This window comes from Prionailurus bengalensis, chromosome B2, assembly GCF_016509475.1.
Source record: "Prionailurus bengalensis isolate Pbe53 chromosome B2, Fcat_Pben_1.1_paternal_pri, whole genome shotgun sequence".
NCBI classification, from domain to species: Eukaryota; Metazoa; Chordata; class Mammalia; order Carnivora; family Felidae; genus Prionailurus; species Prionailurus bengalensis.
In genome coordinates, this window is record NC_057349.1 from 83,422,181 (window position 1) to 83,441,796 (window position 19,616).

General features: G+C 38.5%; 1 pseudogene; it reads right to left on the bottom strand.

The window, feature by feature from the left end:
* Nucleotides 1–3,511: 3,511 nt before the first annotated feature.
* Nucleotides 3,512–4,549, bottom strand: LOC122488986 (annotated as a pseudogene).
* Between the last annotated feature and the right edge of the window lie 15,067 nt (nt 4,550–19,616).

A 19,616-nucleotide genomic window follows, 5' to 3' on the forward strand; every position in this document is an offset into this window, starting at 1 on the left:
TTTAATAGGGTTGTTTGTTCCCTCGTTGTTGAGTTTAAGAGTTCTTTGTATATTTTTGGTCACTATCTTTGTAACAAATATATTTTTTCCAGTCTCTGACTTATTCTCTTGACATCGTGTTTTTTTTTAAGTTTATTTATTTTGAGAGAGACAGAGAAAGAGTGCACATGCGCTCATATGAGCAGGGGAGGGGCAGAGAGAATCCCAAGCAGGCTCTACACTGTCAGCACAGAGCCAGACTCAGGGCTTGGTCTCACAAACCATGAGGTCATGACCTGAGCCAAAATCAAGAGCCAGACACTTAATGAACTAAGCCACCCATGTGCCCCAACATTGTCTTTTACAGAGCAGAAGTTTTAATTTTAACAAAGCCTGGTTTATCAATTTCTTTTATGTATAGTGTCTCTGGTATTGTATCTGAAAAGTCGTCACTATACCCAAGGTCATCTAGGTATTTTTCTATGTCATCTCCCAAAACTTTTAGTTTTGCATTGTACGTTTAGGTTCATGATCCATTCCGAGTTAATTTTTGTGAAGGGTGTAAAATCTGTATCTAGATTCCTTTTCTGAGTGTGGATGTCTAATTGTTCCAGTGCCATTTATTAAAAATACTATTTTTGCTCTATTGCATTGCCTTTGCTCCTATATCAAGGATCAGTTGGCTATAGTTATGTGTGTCAATTTCTGGGTCTCCTATTAGTCTATTTGTCTATTCTTCAGCCAACATCACCTTGTCTTGATTACTGTAACTTTATAGTTAAAGCCAGTTAGTATCAACCTTCCAAGTTTGTTCTTCTCCTTCAGTAAGGGTTAGCTCTTCTGGATCTTTTGTCTCTCTATATAAACTTTGGAATGACTTTGTTGGATCCAAAAAATTACCTTCTGGGGATTTTGATTGGGATTGCATTGAATTTATTGATCAAATTTGGAAAACCGGACATCTTGATAATATTGAGTCTTCCTAACCAAGAACATAGAATATTTCTGCATGTATTTATTCTTTGATTTCACTGATAAGAGTTTTTTTTTTACTTTTCCTCATATATATCATGTACATATGTTGTTAATTTATATCTAAATATTTCATTTGGAGGGATCCTAATATAAATGATATTGTGTTTTTAAGTTCAAATTACACTTGTTCATCGCTGGTGTATAGAAAAGCAAAGGACTTTTGTATATTAACCTTGTACCCTCCAACCTTGCTATAGTTGGTTACTAGTTTTGAGAGCTTTTCTGTCAATTCTTTTGGATTTTTTACATAAACAATCACATCATCTGCAATCAAGAACAGCTTTATTTCTTTTTCCCAATGTGCATATCTTTCTTTCTTTTCTTTTTTTTTCTTACTGCATTAGTTAGAACCTGCAGTATAATGTTAAAAAGGAGTGACGGAGGAGTGCCTGGGTGGCTCAGTTGGTTAAGCATCTGACTTAGGCTCAGGTCATGATCTCATTGTTCATTAGTTCAAGCCCTGGATTGGGCTCTGCACTAACACTGCAGAGCCTGCTTGGGATTCTGTCTCTCCCTCTCTCTCTCTCTGCCCCTCTCCCACTTGTGCTCTCTCTCTCAAATAAAAATAAGAAATAAACTTAAAAAAAAAAGGAGTGATGGAGATGACATCTTTATCTTGTACTTGATCTTAATGGGGAGAGCTGGGTTTGTCACTATTATGATGTTAGCTGCAGGTGTTTTGTAAATATTCCTTGTCAAGTTGAGGTAGTTCCCCTCTCTCCCTAGTAAACTGAGAATTCTTATCACAAATGGCTGTTAGATTTTGTAAAATGTTTTTTTCCCTGCATTTATTGATGTGATCATGTGACTTTTCTTCTTTTGCCTGTTGATATAATGAATCACATTAATTGATTTTTGAATGTTGAACCAGCCTAGCATATCTGGGATAAATCCCACATGGTATATAACTCTTATAGACATAGTCAGATTTTATTTGCTCATAGTTTTTGAGAAATTTTGCATTGTGGTCATGAGAAATATTGATGTATAGTTTTCTTTTCTGATAATGACTTTGTCTGGTTTTGGCATTAGGGTAATGTTGGCTCCATAGAATAAGTTAAAAACTATTCCCTCCATCCTCTGAAAGAGATCATGAGGAATTGATACAGTTTTATTCTTTAATGTTTCGTAAAACTTACCAGTGAACCCATATGGGCCTCATGCTCTCTATTTTGGAAGGTTTTAATTATTGATCCAATTTCTTTAACAGATTTTGCTCAGATTGTTTATTTCTTCTTGGATGAGTTGTGGCAAATTGTGTCTTTCAAGGAATTGATTCAAGTCATCTAGGTTATCAAATTTGTGGCATAGAGTTAGTTGTTCATAGTATTTCTTTATTGCCATTTTCATGTTGAAAGGATCCATGGTGATCATCCCTCTTTCAGTTCTGATATTAGTAATCTGTGTCCTCTCTTTTTTTCTTAATTAGTCTGGCTAGAGGCTTATTGATTTTAGTGGTCTTTGCCAAGAACCACCTTTTGGTTTTATTGATTTATATCAATACTGATATCCTGTTTTCAATTTTATTAATTTCTGGTCTAATTCTTATTATTTCTTTTCTTCTACTCACTTTGAATTTAATTTGTTCAACTTCTACTAGTTTAATAAAGTGTAAACTTAGATTATTGGTTTCAACTTTTTTCTAACATAGGCATTCAATGCTCTAAATTTCCCTCTAAGCATTGCTTTCACTGCATCCCACAACTTTTTTTTTTGGAGTTTTGGAGGTGTAAGTGAATTTTTATCAGAAAGGAAAGTTGTCAACTTAAAACAGCAGCAAATAAAAAATTAATAAGAAAACTTCCGGGGTGCCTGGGTGGCTCAGTCGGTTAAGCGTCCGACTTCGGCTCAGCTCATGATCTCACTGTCTGTGAGTTCGAGCCCCGCGTCGGGCTCTGTGCTGACTGCTCAGAGCCTGGAGCCTGTTTCAGATTTTGTGTCTCCCTTTCTCTCTGACCCTCCCCTGTTCATGCTTTGTCTCTCTCTGTCTCAAAAATAAATAAACGTTAAAAAATTTAAAAAAAAGAAAAAAAAAAGAAAACTTCCTATTATCACAGATACACAAGACCTCCATCATATACAATAAGGGAGGCATTTCGATTTGTGACCCTCACCCCAGGAATGCCAAATGCTTTTCCTTTCAATCTAATACTTCTGGATTCCTACCAAAAAGGAATACAGTAAGGGCATGGAAAAGTTTCTTACTGAAAGGAAACCCCCCCAAAGAAGAGTAAGGAAGGGAATGTAGAAATTAAGAAGTCATGTAGAACACTTTTTAAATTGTAATGAACTACATTTTCATATCTTCACAGTAATACAAATCATGGTCACTTGCAGAACTGGTTCAGATTACTTAAATACCAGGTACATTTTTAGTCCTCTACATAAGTGTTTGGAAGTTACTTATGTTTGTATGAAATGAAGCTACTAATACATTTCTACAGCAGTAACTGCATACCAGGAATGCCAAGACAAACACAAATCAAGGAGCGGAGTTTTCCCAAAGCGGCAGTGTGAAAGGACTGTAAACAGTTGATTCCATACACATGAATGGGTTTCTTTGCTACAGTAAGTCCAAATGGAATAAGGAATGGAGATGTGTAAAAGGTTTCTTGAAGGGAAGAACAATGACACCTGTATGCGTTTAGTTTTCTGTCCCTTTGGCCACGTCACATTCTCCCCCTGTGCTGTCTGATGTTCATAATGTTAGGTGGTCTCTAAGCAACTGCATGACCAGGGTGCTATCTTTGTATAAGTCTTCACTCAGTATATCAAGTTGTACAATGGCCTCATCGAAAGCTGTTTTAGCCAGTGTGCAGGCAAGTTCTGGGTTATTAAGAATCTCATAGTACAGTACAGAAAAGTTATGAGCCAGCCCAGGTGGATTGGGTGTGTGGGTTGCATCTCTTTCTTGCTCATATCAAAAGCCTCTTGATAAGCTCCTTGGGGATTATCTATAGTTTGTTTTCCACCGTCACTACATGCAACTTTGGCAAGGAACCGCAAGTAGTCTCCCTTCATTTTCAAATAGAAGACCTTACTCTCTGGGTTAGTTGCATTGGCTATTAAATACTTACCCAGCACGATGGTGTAGGTGGACCTCAGTTCAGATTCCACTTTCTCCCAATAGACCTTATTCAGCTACAACTGTTTGTCAGAGGTGTTTGTCATGAGGTTTTCTGCTTCATGCTCCAGATGACCTTCGGGATGGCCCTGCCGCCCCGGACCACGTTCTTGAAGAGCATGTTGCACTGCTCTCTGGACAGCTCGGCTCCCTGCTCCGTCACGGCCTTCATGCAGGTGGTCATGTCATCGTAGTGCTCAGCCTCCTGGGCCACCTTTGCTTCTGGATCAGCTCTGTTTTCTTCATGCGGACAGGGAGAGGAGAGCAAGGGCGAGCATCAACATGGATTGGCCTGAGGTGGGTCCGCGGAGGGCCTTCCCGTCTCCACAGCCTTAGCTGTGGTGTGACTCTTACCACTCTGATTGGCTTTTAACTTCTTAGCCCAGCACCCTCCCGTCTCTTGCGTCCCACAGATTTTGCTACATTGTATTTTTGTTTTCATTCAGTTCAAAATATTTTTAAATTTCTCTTGAGATCTGTTCTCTGACCCATGTGTTATTTGATAATGTGTTCTTTAATCTTTAAGTATCTGGGGATTTTCCAGTTATCCTTCTGTTATTGATTTGAAGTTTAATCCCGCTGTGGTCTGAGAGCTAACACTATACGATTGTTATTCGTTTGGATTTGTTAAGGTGTGCTTTATAGATCAAAATGTGCTCTATCTTGGTGAATATTCCATGGGAACTTGAGAAGAATGAGTATTCTGTTGTTGGGATGAAGTAGTCCATAGATATCCGTTATATCCAGTTGATTGGTACATGTTGTTGAGCTCAGCTATGTCCTTAACTGATTTTCTGCCCGCTAGATCTGTCCATTTATGATATAGAGGTGTTGAAGTCTCCTACTATGATAGTGGATTCATCCACTTAATGAGTATATATGTTAATGATTCTTATTAGTCTTCTATACTTTTGACTCACAACTGTTTGTATAATGATGCATAATTATCTTACAGCTGACACTTCTAACTCCAAATATATGTGTAATAGATTAATATTTCAAGGTTTTATTTTGACATTTTATTTTTGTTATGGTAAAACTGAAGGTTTTTAAAAATTTAAAGTAAAAATTGAAAGTACCTTTTTTTGGTAATTTACCTTGAGATTTCACCAGCAGAAAAAAAAGAAGGCCTTAGTTTTATTTTTCATACTTGCCATCTTTGATGTCACCAAATCTCTTATGAATGAGAACTACAAAGACAATCTCATGCCAAGACAATTCTTTGGCTCATATCATTCTACTTGGCATGGACCTTTAGTTCCTGTCACGCATTTCCTATATTTATAAAGAATAACTGAAAATGTTTCCCTCTTCTTTTCTACCTATGCTTTGAATTAGCAGGTGACTTCTCGGCTCATACAGGCCCTTGTATTTATTCTTATTACATATATATATATATGTATATATATATATATATATACACACACACGTATATATGTACATATCTATAATACTTACTGAATTTGTTTATGCTCAAATAAATTCAATATATTTAATATTAAGAAGGCTTTTATACCACCAGTAAAGCCCTCAAAACCCACAAATACTGAATGTCTAAAGCAGTGTACAATTTTGCCAAGTTTTCTTTTTGTCCCCATTCCAAAGGTTTGATAGTCTCCCAATCTCATACTTAAATTCCTTTTGGTTTTACACTTTGTTGATGTAATACCTTAACAGTGTTTCTGCCAATGAATTTGCTACATAAAGAAATTACCAAGAAAGTCTGTAGTTGAGGTCATTTCTTATGAGGTATGGGCAAAAGGGATGGACGCTACCAAAGGAAGTGCCCAAAATAGAATATAGACATCATGCCATGGTTTGCAATAGTAACAGCAAACATTATATTCATGGCTAGAAAAAAGACAAGTTCATTTGAAGTTTAATATATTTGCTTCCTTTCTTGCTCTTTATCAGTAGTTCTAAAAGTTAAACATTTTCACACTACTTCTGCGATACATAAGTAGACTTTAAAGAAGAACTGAAGAGGGCGCCTGGGTGGCGCAGTCGGTTAAGCATCCGACTTCAGCCAGGTCACGATCTCGCGGTCCGTGAGTTCGAGCCCCGCGTCGGGCTCTGGGCTGATGGCTCGGAGCCTGGAGCCTGTTTCCGATTCTGTGTCTCCCTCTCTCTCTGCCCCTCCCCCGTTCATGCTCTGTCTCTCTCTGTCCCAAAAATAAATAAACGTTGAAAAAAAAATTAAAAAGAAGAACTGAAGAAAGAAAGGAAAATTCTACTTAATAGTGCAATGTTGGCAACCAATAGCAAGTTCTCTAATTTTTGACAAGTGTTTAAGTTGTGGGCGGTTGCTCCAAATATAAGCTTAGCCCATGGATATGCTCTTCTGTTATTTACTTTTTAAAACAAAGTGACTCTAAATTGGGCATCAGCTGATTAAATGGTAACACTTTTTGACATAGTGAGCCTGTAGATTACAGCAGTCCAGAGCATGAGCCATGGGGCCAAATGATCTGGATTTGCTTATCTATAAAAGGAAGACAACCACAGTACTTTCTTCACAGGAGCTTCTAGGGATTACAGGGGTTCATGTTGTGGAAGGTGTGCTGAACAGTGTGTGGAAAATATTGAGTGCTTGGTAACTGCTGACTCTCCTTTTGAATGCTTCAAGTGGTACAAGTTAGGAAGCAAGGAGGAGAGAGAGTCAATACTGTCAGACCTAGTGCTATGCAACATGGAGGTGTTCCGATCAATCTCTACACGGGGACGTTTCATTCTGCTAATAAAGACTGAAATAATCATGAAGACAGGTTGCCAATTGTTGCAGGAGAGATTATTTTGGATTATGCATGTGGGCCTGGTATAATTAATCACAAGGGACCGCATAAGAGATGGAAGGAGGGATCAGAGTCAGAGAAGGCAACGTGGTGATGCAAGAAGAATCAGAGAGAGAGAAACCTGAAGATGCTACAATTGTCTTTGAACATGAGGAAGTAGTCATGAGCCGTGGAATGCAAGATGCCCTTAGAAGCTAGAAAAGTCAAGAAAGCATCCTTTCTCCTAGAGCCTCTATAAGAAACAGTCCTACTGACACCTTGATTTTAGTCTTTCTGGCCTCTAGATCCATAAAATCACAAATTTATATTGTTTGAATCCATTGAATTTGTGGTAAATTATTACAGCTTCGGTGGGAAACTGATACAATTGGACATACAAGGACAGAAGCTTGCATCCACACATTTTTATACAAACACACACACACACACACACACACACACACACACAGTGATGAGGGCTATTGCATCACTGAGTAATGCAGGTCGCCAATTCTTTGGTAGGAAATAGCTAAGATCGTACCCACTGTATATTCTTTGCACATTGTTCTAAGTGTGTAGGACAAAATGAAAAACTCTTTCACCCTCATCACCAAAGTGGCCTGTTTATTTTCACCAGGTCACTAGTTTGAAAAAACAAACAAACAATGAATTACAACAATAGCCTATGATGTGTGCACAATTCCTGAGCAGTGAACCATGTTTCCAGTTTTCTAAGTACGTATTGGACTTCAGGGTCCGCAAAGCCAGAGATCGTGTTTTACTCCTCTTTCGACCCCTAACACCTAGCACATATTATGTCACTGAATAAGGTCTCATTCAAAGTTTGTTGCACTCAATTGAACAAGGTAATAAAAGTAAACAGTATTTCTTATAGAACTTTTGGTTCCATTATTCTTAGTATGATAAATGTTTTCTTCCCTGTGTATGCCTATCTGTGTACGTGTGAATGCATATGTGTGTGCACTCTCTGTCTGCAGATGATGTTTGTGGGCTTTTTCTTCTGTAGTAGTGAAGGATTTCTTGCTTTATGACGATATTTCACATTTATTTGATGCCTGACCAGAAATACAAGTGAGGCCTCTGTTCAGGATTTAGGGGAAAGAAAAACAAACTGCTTTTCAACAGAATCTTGCTCACACAGTGCCCAGAACAGTGTACTGATATTGATGCTTATTATAAACTACATGAGATTATATGATGATGGTGATGGCATTGATGATAAAATAAAATTAGTCCTCTGTTATTTCTTACTAGAGTGTCTGTGAACGAAAATTGAAAGGCCAAATGTTAGAAGTGAAAAAAAAATCTCATGAATTAAAAAAAAGGATTGATTACATGCATTAATGTTCGGCTAATATATATTCTAATCCACACTAAACCCCGGAGCACAAATGCCTGGGTTATTAGAGACACATGCCGGTAAACTGTTCATGATTATTGTCTGGTGATCTAGCTGCCCAAATAGCTCTAAAGTGGAATGTAACAAATGAGATTAGCCTTCTCATCTGAGTGCTAAATATCGCATTGCTATCCACAGCAGCCAAGGAAAACTCCAGCTCCCCTACTTCTGGGCATGAAGAGGAGATAGACTCAATCCAAAGCATTTACATTTTTAGTGCATCACTTCTTTCTACTAAGAACTGTCTAACTGCTGTCTCATTTTCTCCATTAAAATCCCAGTTCTGGTCACTCTATCCTGTCGTCAGCAATAAGCAAGTAATTAATCAAACCCCAAGGAAGAGTTAAAAGGAGTCCCTTTATAAGCCTGTGTCTGTGGTGTAATTATAGGTCTTCTCTATGCTGCCATTTTTCTTGAGCCCTCTGTACTCACATATGTGCAGGGACCATACCTGTCATCATGAAGAAGCTGGAACAGGTTTCTGAAAGGATTCCAGGACATTCTGCCCTCCCAGACCTTTTCTCTGTTGCCCTTCTTGAAATTCTGCTTTGTTCCTCCTTATATCCTTTCTTCCTATCCTTTTGAATACAGCAGGATAAAACATTCTCTAGGTGTCATAGCCTCTTCTGGGCCGTAATATTCTGGAACAAAAATTCTAAGGAAAGAATTGGGGCTGCTGTTGCTATTTTTTGTTTGCATTTAAACCAGTTTTATAATAAGGTATTATCCAAATAGCTTGAATACAGATCTATAAGCCACTAAAAATAGTGGGAAAAAATTAGAATAAAGCTTGTTTCAAAAAGACAAAAATAAAGCACAGCACAAAGAAGAGTGGATAAAGTGGTAGTCAAACATAAGAAATCCTGTTTTGGCCTTGTAATCTCGATTGACAATTTTTTAAGCTAAAACATATGTGGGGGAGCTGGGGAGGGAGTGCGGAACTAACAATAGTTTATTCAATTTGAACACTGAAATGTAGGTATGGCTGAAGAAAGTTAACTAGAGACCTGCAGTCAAAGACGATCAGAATGAATCAACCTATGTGGCAGAAAGCAGGCAGATGGCCCCAATCATATCAGCCCCACCCCCACCCTCTGCTCTCATAGGTATGTGCCCGTTCATTTTTAGTCTTCCCTTATTTCTTCATCTAACTAGCCTGATGTGGAGCACAGTGCCAATGGAATTATTTTGCCACATTTTTTTATTTACAAAAGCTAATGAACATTCGGTACAGTACTCTCTAGAGAACTGAAAAACAAAACAACAACTAGTATTTATGTGTTAAAATAACCATCGAACATATTTAGAGGAAAAGACATTTTTAAAAATTCAATTAAGACATTTCCATTTCCATCTGGGGAGTCTGGATGGCTCAGTTGCCTGAGCTTTCAGTCTCCTGACTTTGGCTTAGGTCTCACGATTTGTGGGATCAAGCAGGACGGAGCCTGCTTGGGATTCCCTCTCTCCCTTTCTCTCTGCCCCTCCCCTGTTCGTGCATGCACACACTCTTTCTCTCTCTCAAAATAAATAAACTTAAAAAAAACATTTCTATATTAGCAATATTTCTTAACATAGTTATATAGGCACATGTATACAATATGCAATTCACGTATATTCAATACTTTTTAAAGCTATATAAGAGATTAAGTGCTAGGCACGGTCTCAGCCTGCATCTCTCTCCATTCTACTCCATGAGCATGTGTTCCAATATCAATGGGAACATGTTGCCCCCAGAGGATGAATCTAATGTTGAAATTACTCATTTTTTATAAAGCATGGCCCCTACATACCATCCAACTGCTTTTTGGGGGACTCAGTGATAAATCAATGGTTAATATTCTAGCAGAACTTTCAAAAGAACTGTGAAGAGGGCAAGGTAGCTCCTAGAATAGCTCAGGATGGTCATTCTATTTCCCCTGGGACTCAGTGGGCTCAACTGATAAGGCTTTTGCACAAACTCCCTTCCCAGAATTTCCCATGTGTCTCCATGTTCCCACAGACCCATGTAAAACAATTTCTGGATGTACTAAAGGACCACTGGGAAGGAGCTGGGGCCACAGAAATGGGTAAGAGGCTGGACTGGCTTCCTGGCCTGAAATATTCAGCTTCCCTTCCACGTCGTGGTCTACATCAGAACAGCTGTTGGGAAAGCTCCTCTGATCCTGCAAAGCAGGGACAGCAGTGAGAGAGTGATTAAGGGAGACGTTTCCAAGCTGCATCACTCCCTTCTCTTTGTAGCTCTTTAGTTTTTCAGTATTTTTACTCCCTTTATCAGAAAAAAGTATATACTGTGGGTGTGCCATGATGAAATTTGTTCTAATCCTCAGATATTTCTAAAAAGACTGCTTAAAGGCCAGCTACGAAAGATGCATGAAGGTCACTGTAGAATGTCAGCACAGTCAACTAAAGAGTAAACATCTTCCCTATGACGGACCGCTGCAAAGGCCGTACATAATTAACCATAGATGCTTCACCTGCTGGGTGAAGTTGGGACAGTAGGGGAAGATCATCATTCTAAGTGCCTTCATGGCATTGAGTGGAATCACTTCTCCTCCCAGGACCAGCTGGAGAATAAATTCTGACTTTGCTTATGGGAAAAAGGTCAATGCCAAAGTCTAAGGGGTCTACAGATACATGTGGTCAGAGCAAGTGGCAAATGCCTTCATGAACTGAACTGGTAGTTTGGCAGAATGACAGAAACTGAATGACTAAGGAAGAGGGGGTGCAAAGAAGGTGAATACATGGCTCGGGGAACTTTGAAGACGTTCTTGGCCTGAAGAACCATATGCAAGGTCAGAGCTCAGCTCCAGAAGAGGTCATCATGACACAGTTTTGTGATCTCAGATGTGGATCTGGATGTACTAGTCCCAAACTTCTGGAAATATAGGAGTGGACAAAACCACAGTGAAAGAGGGATGAAGGATCCAATCAGATGTAAAGGGGTCGCAACTAAAATAGTAATTCTTGGCAGAAAAGTTTGACTCTTTTGAGTTTGATGAATCGGCAGAGAGGTTCCTAGAGAGCCCCCATATAAAAGTTCCAGAACCCCATGGACTCCGGGGACCATGCAGGTACTGAAAATGAGGGAAGGAGGCCACGGATAGGTGGTAGTATCTGAGACGAGCTGGAGAGCTCACGCCTGTCTAGAGGTGGCAGCCTTTTTGCTGGTCCAGCAGAGTTTTGTCCACAATTGGCAGATTGTGTTCCTCTCAAGAGAAGAAGCTTATACCTAGATGTGAAAGCTTCTGTTCTGTTTTTTTTTTTAATGGTTATTTATGCAGTTTTAAAAACAAACACACAAATACTATTATCTCTCCAATGCTGTGCAGGAGAAATAAATCACCTACCCAGGATAAATGTTGAAAAAGGGTCACCATCTTGCTATTTCATTCCTACTTGCAAAGGGTGTTATCTTTGTTTGGGAGACTGAGTAGAGCCTGAGTCAGTGGGTGCCTGGCAGGAGACTGTCAGAACATCAGCCACTCCTTCAGCAACCTCAAGTCTGGCTCTGTGCTGTTGTTGTGTGGTGCCCTCTGCGGAGACCCAGCAGTGCATTTGTCAGTTTTGCCTACATCCCTATTTCTTTTCGGGTAACTGCTTAATCCACATTGTGTGCAAATAATGTTGGTAGGAGAATAAGTCAAACCACGTCAGCCTCCTCTTACGAAAAGCCAGAAAGCTTCTTCCACCAGATCCTATCACTCACCCTCTCATTGCCCCCGAACAAGTAAAGGGTGGATACATTACCTAAATCTGGCTAGTTCAACTTTCTGTCCTGAGATTTTGCATTTCAGTAATGTAAGGATAATAAACAAACACGGAAAACCAATTAAATAAACAAGCAAACAAACAAACAACCATTGAGTGCTAGTGAAGTTATGGAGTGATCTCTTCTGCGAAGACCTTTGGTAACTGATCTCTGCCTTTCTCCTGGTTCTTCAGCCTTCTCTTCCAGTTATACTCTGAGAGAGAGAGAGAGAGAGAGAGAGAGAGAGAGAGAGAGAGAAATCCCTGTTTGATCCAGGTCCCCAGGTCCCCAGAGTTGATTTCAGTTGCCTGCCACCAAAGAGTCCTAGCCACTCTCCTCCCCAGTGGAATCAACAGAACAGTGGAGAAAAGGAGGATACTCCAGCCAGAATCCTACTGATCCTTTGGTAGGTGTGCTCTTGTGTGCTTATCAGCATGGTCTCCAGCCTTCTCTAAGGATGCTGCTGTGCAATTTCCGCCTCATATTGTCGGCAGAGAGGCTTTCCCTGAGAACAAACTAGGCTCTGCCAAAGCACTTCACAAAATGGAACCTCTCCAGACGGACTTGTAAAGAAATGAAAAAAATGCAGGAGGATTAAGAAAGGTGACAAGGGGCAGGAAAACATCTCATATCCTGCCTATCTCTGCTTCTTCCTCTGACCTCTGAGAAACTCGGCATCAACCAGTCAGTGAACCTCACAGGGAGTATTTACAACAGTTATTACAACCATGGGTTTTGCAGGGATTGACTGGAGTTCAAATTCCAGATTTGCCACTTACTGGCTTTGAACCCCACGTAAGATACTTCATATCTGAAGCCATTTTTCTCATCAATAAAGAAGGAAAATAATTTCCATTGCATCTCACTAAGATTCTGAGAATTGGAAGACATGATGTTCATAAGTGCTTACCATAGGGTCCAGAACATGATAAAGGATAATAAATTAACATGCAATAGCATGTGAGCTCCATGATATTGACAGCCTATATAAAGTAGTCAAGTACAGAGCTAAAAATTAAAGGTTCAGAGAAAATTATAGCCCATTTTACAAGCTCAATCTAGCAGAATCATTCCCACATTCATTCATTAAATGGTGGAGAAAGAGGCTAACTAAAAAAAACTTCTCCTGGAGCAAGAACAAACCTTATTTGGTAGTTAAGGACCTGTTACTCAGAATCTACTCACAGTGTATCATTTTATTATGTTAGTTTCAGAATTAAATTTTTAAATAAATCACTTTAATAATTAACATGTTATAGCTGTAATTCGTGGATTTGGTTAAAGAGAATATACTAAGGTGTTTCTGAAACTTGGCTAAATATAATCACCTAGGGACCTCTTAAAATGACGGATACGCAGGCCTCACCCCAGAGTAATCAAATCAAAATCTTTGGGGTAGGACCCACGCATTAGGATTTTAAAAGCTCCTCAGGTGTTACCAGTATAGATCCTAAGCCACGAACCTCTACATCAGGGTGAGAAAAGAGAAAATATATTCACTGTATTATAGAGAAAGTAGGAAATTTCAGATATCTATGAGAAATAAAAGTAATTTTTTTTTAATTTTTTTTCAACGTTTATTTATTTTTGGGACAGAGAGAGACAGAGCATGAACGGGGGAGGGGCAGAGAGAGAGGGAGACACAGAATCGAAAACAGGCTCCAGGCTCTGAGCCATCAGCCCAAAGCACCACGCGGGGCTCGAACTCACGGACCGCGAGATCGTGACCTGGCTGAAGTCGGACACTTAACCGACTACGCCACCCAGGCGCCCCTAGTAATTTTTTAAAAAAGTAACCTGAGGGGCACCTGGGTGGCTCAGTTGGTTAGGTGTCTGACTTAACCAACTTAAGTGATTGAGCTTAAATGATCTAAGCTCAGGTCATGATCCTATAGTTCATGAGTTTGAGTCCCGCATTGGGCTTATGCTGATAGCAGGGAGCCTGCTTGGGATTCTGTCTCTCTTTTTCTCTGCCCCTCCTCCTCATGTGTTCTCCCACCCCCTACTCTCAAAAATAAATAAACTTAAAAAAAAAAAAATAAGAACTGTAACCTGTTTTTGGATTACAAATTTTAGATTGTTCTAAAATCAGTAGGACGAGCCACAGAAAAGTGTTGATACATGGAAAGCGTTATTATAATATGATAGTATGGACATTCTACAAACATCTGTGCTAGCCAGGTTATAATGGTAACTACAAAGCTGAAATGCAATTAAACTTGTCTACAAAACACAACTATGACTTTGATTCAGTAATTTATAGTTTCCCTCTGTTTGAAAATCAAATCTAACTAAATATTCCTAATGGTAGCCTTTCCCCTTCACTTAAAATCAGGGTTTCTCAATTCTAGCATTGTGGACATTGGAGGCCAGATAATTCTTCTGGTGGGGGCTGTCCTGTGCATTGTAGGATATTTAGCAGCATCCCTGGCTTCTACCAGTTAGATGCCAGCATCACCACCACCCCTAGTTCTGACAGCCAAAATGTCTCCTGACGTTACCTTATGTTCCCTGGGGGCAAAATCTTGCTGGTTAAGAACCAGTGTGTTGAACGGACTACCACACACATGAGACTTCAATCAATATTTGCCCTAACTGGTTCCATTTAAACACATTTCCTGGATTCTAAATGGGGAATAAGGAAACAAAGACTGATTTCGATTTAAACAACGTTTACTTCAAAAAAAGTTATAGGAGAATTTAAAGACAATGTTAGAACCAAGCTCTTCTAAGGAAGAAGACTGCAGGCTTGGCATTGAGTATCTCTGTAAGAAACAACACAGACTGTAGGGAGAAGAAAAATCGTGTGGTATGTGGTCTAGATCTGAATGGCTGTGAGAGCTACAGTAGGAGAGATACTTTGCTCAGTTCAGCTCACCTCAGTCCAACCACATGGCTCTTCAGTGATCAGGCCGTCCATATGCCTATGTTACAGTGCAGCCGTAATATTATCCTTTTGACCTCATAGTTATGTCAAATTTTAGCTATAGCTGGTGTGGATTATTCACCTCATTCCAATAAACACACAATCAATATCTATTAAGTGCCAAGAATTATACTAAGTGCTAGGAATGCCAACACAAATACAAAATATTTCTGAACTTTAAAGATTTCCCATTCTATCAGAATGAGAGCACAATTTACAGCTTAAAATCTCTACCATTGTGTAATTTTTAAAATATGAAATGTAAAGGTTATTAAAAAGACATGAGGATCTAATCAATCTTGTGGCAACTGGATTTAGCGATGATATTTATCTGGGCGATGAGGTTGGACTCTGAGGGAAGTGCTAACCTTTGCTGATCACCTATTTGTTATGTTCCAAATAGCGATTCATTTTGTTCTCACGATAATAGTGCAAAGTGATATGATTATCTCTGTTTTAAAGAGAGAACATTCAGACACAGAGAAGCCAACTGGCTTATCTAAGATCACTCAGAATTTCAACCTGTATCTTTCCTATATCAAACCCCATGCATTTTAAAATTTTTGTATTTGGAATTAACTGCAAACATGCAGAGAGTGACAAAAATAAGAAAGTATATAAATACCCATTACCAATACCAATACCCTTTACCTAAACCCATCTCTTTTTTTAAATTTCTTTTCATTTGAGAGAGAGAGAGGGAGAGAAAGAGAGAGAGAGGGAGAGACAGAGAGACAGAGAGTGAGCAGGGGAGAGGGGCAGAGAGAGAGAGAGAATCCTAAGCAGAGCATGGAGCCTGACACGATGTGGGTCTCCATCCCATGACCCCAGGATCATGACCTGAGCCAAAATCAACAGTTGGACGCTCAACCAACTGAACCACCCAGGTGTCCCCAGACTCACCTCTCACTAACAGCTTGCCTCATTTGCTTGGCCATGCTCTTTCTCTCTCTCTTTATATGTACTGTATACTATAAATATATAGATTAATAATATATAAATTAGCATATGAATATTAATAATAAATATATTTATACATTGTATATTAATATATTCTATATCCACATATACATATTATATAGATATGTATAATATTTTCTCTGAACATTTGAGAGTAAGTTACATACAAAGTGGTCACTTACCCTAAATTCCTCAATATGTTTTTCCTACAAATAAGGATATTTTCTTACATCATCACATACAGCTCTCTACTTCAGTAAATATTAACTTTAAAACAATGCTTTTACATAATTCCACAACTATATTCCAATGTTTTAAAAATTGCACTGCACTGGCAGCATGGAGCCTGCTTGGGATTCTCTCTCTACCCCTTCCCTGCTCATGAACTTGCATGCACGCTCTCTCTCTATATATAAAGTAAATAAACATTGTTAAAAATTTGACCCAATAATGTTCTTTATAGTAACATTTCCCTTTAGGACCCAGTTTAGAATCAGATTTTATATTTAGTTGTCATGCCTATTTTTTTCTCTTTTGATCTGGAACATATCCATAATCTTCCTTTGTTTTTTTTTGTTTTCATAACATTGGCATTTTTGAGGAATATAGCCTTCTCCCCACTTCTTAGAGCGTTATTCATTTGGGGTTTGCCTGAGGTTTCTTTATGAGTAGATTCAGATGCATTGCTGGCTGAAATGCTGTAATAGTGAGGGGTATCCTTTCCAGAGCATTACATGGGAGGTACATAATACCCTTACTTAGGAAGAGTCCATTTCCTAATTTATAAATTAGGGTTACTGAAAATATAAGAGAAAAATGTGCATCTTCCCCTTGTATCTGTACTAATATATGCATGTACCTATTAGACATCCATTGGTGCTAGCTTCTTCCTTCTCATCATCATCTTTTCAATACACTTAATTTCTCTTGGATAAATTTCTAGGCCAAAGGGAAAAAAAATGGTACAAATTTTTAAGCCAAACCTTGGTAAATCTTTCTCCATATATAAATAGATCTATTATGTCCCAGAATTATAGAATGTGGACAACCTTACATAATCACTACAACATTTAACTTCTAGAAATCACATAATTAAGACTAAGAAAATCTCACCTAGTTTCCTCCTTGAGACTTCCAAGTCCCATGATGATTAACTGTGGGGACATCATTTTCCTTCAGGGCCAATTGCAAGTTCTACTAGCAAAGATGTGGCCTATTCCCCAAATGCTGTCTAAAATTAATACAACACTTCTCAAAAATGGTGTTATTTTCTTTCCTGACGGTCATCTGATAAACCCTGAATGGGCCACTCACTCGGGCTGCTGATACTTGAGCAGATCTGACCACAAGAGAATCTCAACTCCAGCATATCACTCACCAAGCAGAGTCAGCTGAATTCCAGAATCCCGAGGTGGAGAACTCATGTGCAAAGCAGAAGCACCTGGACAACATAATCACAGCTTGAGCACCACACACGCATGCAGCAGGCCATCTCCAGTTAATGCAGAGTTTAAATAACAAACGCAGATACAGTCAGTTCCTCAGCCACGTTCAGAGACCTTGCTCTCCTAATATGGGACAGCGGGAGTTTGCAATCTTCTCGGTTGAGAAGACCCACTCCATTTCTCCCACCCTATTCCTCATTGTCAAGAATCTTCTGAAACTCCATGGTAGATTAAGTTCCCTGCTTGGCAGTAAAACTTTTTATTTCCACTCAGTGTTCAATCTTTGGTCTCTATAGTCTTTATTTTTTCTTTAATATATATCTATGTACTAAAGCCTGCTTACTGTGAATGCTGTGATCCTCTTGGCCTGAAGGCTTTTTCTTAGACATGGGAGCATGTTCAGCTCCCACACAGGGCAAACTCTAAGCGCCAGGAATGAATATTCCCCAAATATGCCATCGGCCAATAATGGACAAGGTATTAGTGACAGATACGTTAACTTCTACCTCCCTGGGTAACTCTAAAGCATGTTCTATACTGTCTATCAGATTTTGGCCAAAAGAATGAGTTCTAATTGCCATCTATGGTCATCGGTTTCCTCACACACCCTCTTCCATGCCTCATGTGCTACTCTCCTACTGGTGTTCTCTCAGGTTTGACTTCACTTTGCAAATAAACTATTTGCAAAAAAACTTTGCCTCAGAGCCTGCTTCTAGGGAGACCCAAACGAAGACAATTGTCTTTTCATGGGCTTTTCTAAAGAATGAAATAAAAAGAAGTTTAATCCTCACTAGCATACCGGTTTTAGCTTCCAATCTTGTGACAAGATGACAAAAAGTTAAAAGCATATTCTAAAACAATCAATAATCTTCAGGCATCGGGAAGTCTAATTCCAAATATAAGAATGGAAAATCAGTCTGAACCTTCAGAAGCACCCAATTTGCCTTAAGAGATTGAACATTAACTTATTTTTCACCATCTGCATTTGGGAAGAACTCCAGGAAAAATCGGTAGGTATTTTCTCCACAGCTATATGAACAAAAGGGCTAAGCAATTTTGTTGAAAGACCTCTGTCCCAAAGGTAAATTCTAATCTCCACTTCTAGAGACAGAAAATTGCTGTATCTTTTACACAACAGTCCTGTAGTATCATATTTTCCCTTTTAAGACTACTGTTTTAAATATGTTTATAGACGGAGTTAAAATGTACCCATCTTTATTTATCTATCATCTTGCAGACTATATAATATGTTTAAGAAATACCTGTTGGGTGTAATCAAATTTAATTGAAATGGCTTCTCCAGAAAGTCTGTAGTTATAATAACAGCTGAGTTTTGTTCAACTAATTTTGAAGCAAGTCAGCAATTAATGGATTTCAGATATCCAATAAAATAGATTTAAGATCAAATATAAAGGTTAATAATGCAATTGAATAGTGCAGTGATCTGTGAAACAATAGAAATAAGGGTTGTATATAGTTTCCAAAATCACGTTTTGATGATGGACAAAGATGATTTTACCAGATCTCAGTTGGATTAGTTGTTTAGTAGAGTTAAATATGTAGTGTTGACAGTAATTCCAATAAATGGAAATGTAGTAAAGAGTTTTGCATAAATACACAATTAAAGCACATTTGCAAATCATTATTAAGTATATTATGCTTTATTTATAAAACCTAAATGAACTTGTTAGAAACTCATAATACTCTGTGTGTGTGTGTGTGTGTGTGTGTGTGTGTGTGTGTGTGTGTTTATCACGCTAATCTATTTGGGGGCAAGAAATCTTGTGGTGATATGTTAAGTGTTTGAATATATTGTAAATATTACTGATAATGAGGTTTCTAGTAATAGGGTATTAGTATATTACACAACCATGCTATTTAAAACCATAAGTGTAATTTACCTAATTATATCTCCGTTTTGCTTTAGCTACTCTCTCAGAAACACATACTTTGTTCCTTATATGCAAAATTTCACAGTGTGTATATGTGTTAACTCCATTACTTTTCCTGGTTTATTAATTTTATCAGATAGAAGAATGTTTGACTGTATAGCTACAGTTTGTTGACCTGTTACTATGGTTGTAATCCGGAGTATTTCATTTTACTTGATATTGCACATGTTGTTAACGTCAATACTTTTAAGAATATATGAAAATTACAAATTATATTCCTATGAAAGCCTAAAAACTACCTAGTACAAATCTAATT